Source organism: Zea mays, chromosome 6 (genome assembly GCF_902167145.1).
Source record: "Zea mays cultivar B73 chromosome 6, Zm-B73-REFERENCE-NAM-5.0, whole genome shotgun sequence".
In the NCBI taxonomy this organism is placed as follows: Eukaryota; Viridiplantae; Streptophyta; class Magnoliopsida; order Poales; family Poaceae; genus Zea; species Zea mays.
In genome coordinates, this window is record NC_050101.1 from 81,329,855 (window position 1) to 81,331,349 (window position 1,495).

Sequence of the window (1,495 nt, forward strand, 5' to 3'; positions counted from 1 at the left end):
TGTGTCGGCCTGCCTTTGATTCTCTTCGCAAACACACACTTGCCTTTTTGTTTAAGCAAGCGTGTATGGTGGTGCGTGCCTGATGACTAATGATGGACGACAGAACTGCTACCGGTAGGTGTGGCACGTGCTCTCTAATGATGAGACCATGCAAATCGTGACATATATCGAAGTCTACATGATACTGATGGTTGCAATGTAGTAGTGAAACAACTAAATTAAAATAACAAAATTTATGCATGGCTAGGATCACAAATGAACTATGAAACATTTTCTTATAACAATATAAGACACATTTTATATATAAGTTATCATGGTATTATATGTTCTTGTTGCAATACACGGACACTCACCTAGTATAGACTTAACTATCCATTGAGACTTGTCACAGGTAATATAGACGTAATAGTTAGTAGGATTTCTGTATGGTGATGAGAGCCAAAGCACTGCTGTGCACAAGGTTTTCTAGAGACTTGCTACTCCCTGCAGTCGCATGTGTGGTTTAAATGTTAACCACATGTCTTATGATCGTTTACGTAGTTGTTATGACTAAGTAAAATTTAAATACGCACAGCACCAGTGGTCTAGTGGTAGAATAGTACCCTGCCACGGTACAGACCCGGGTTCGATTCCCGGCTGGTGCATTACTTTTTTTATTCTTTGTTTTTAGGAAGAATGCTTCATGAGGAATGTCAACTTGTTCGCCCGGGTAAAATCACCAGCATAGCACTTGGCCAGAACATTTCTTCCTCAATGCTGACAGGCTGAAAATGATGGAAGAAAACTATGCGACACATGCAGTCAGGTAACCTGATAATGAACAATGTATTTTAGTTATTTATACTGTGCGGAAGAACAATGCTGCTCACACTAGAACACAGCTTCGTGCAGGTTGAAACCTAAACTAAACAGACAAAATCTGGCACCTGTGTTAGCTTGATTTAATTATAGAAGGTCATCCTTGGTTGGTGTGGTTAGCTTATTTGTCACCCCCTGTGCATGTTTGATTATTTGTACGCAGGTTCATATGTAATACAAACATCTTCAATCTCCAATCAAGCTAACATGGTATCAATCACAGTTACGATCCGCTACTCTTTCGCAACCACCATCAGCTGTAGATTCGATCGTTGCCTCCGTCGCTGGCGTCATCGTCAGGTGCATCACGGATCCCATCGTCTGTGCCTCTATCTACTACTGATCCAATCATGGGTGCAACACATGTAGTCTGAACACCACCTGTTCCTCTCCAATTTGGTCTCAATGTAGCGGGGTTATGCAGCTCTTACCATATAGTGCTTGGAAAGTTGACATTTTCAAACTTGCATGATAATTATTGTTATATGAGAACTCTGCACAAGGTAATCTTTTTGGGTAATCCGTTCTTTCAGTCTGAATATCGGTCTGTGGGTGATAAGATGAATTGAAATTTAAGTGTGTGGCCAAAGTTCCATGAAATGCCACCAGAACTGAGTTCCTCGATCTGACACTATCT

The 1,495-nt window shown here is 40.9% G+C and overlaps 1 non-coding gene across 1 annotated transcript; it reads left to right on the forward strand.

The window, feature by feature from the left end:
• Positions 1–573: 573 nt before the first annotated feature.
• On the forward strand, positions 574–644 carry TRNAG-GCC (transfer RNA glycine (anticodon GCC)). Its single transcript has one exon. It is a non-coding gene; the product is annotated as a tRNA-Gly (tRNA).
• The last annotated feature ends 851 nt before the right edge of the window (positions 645–1,495 follow it).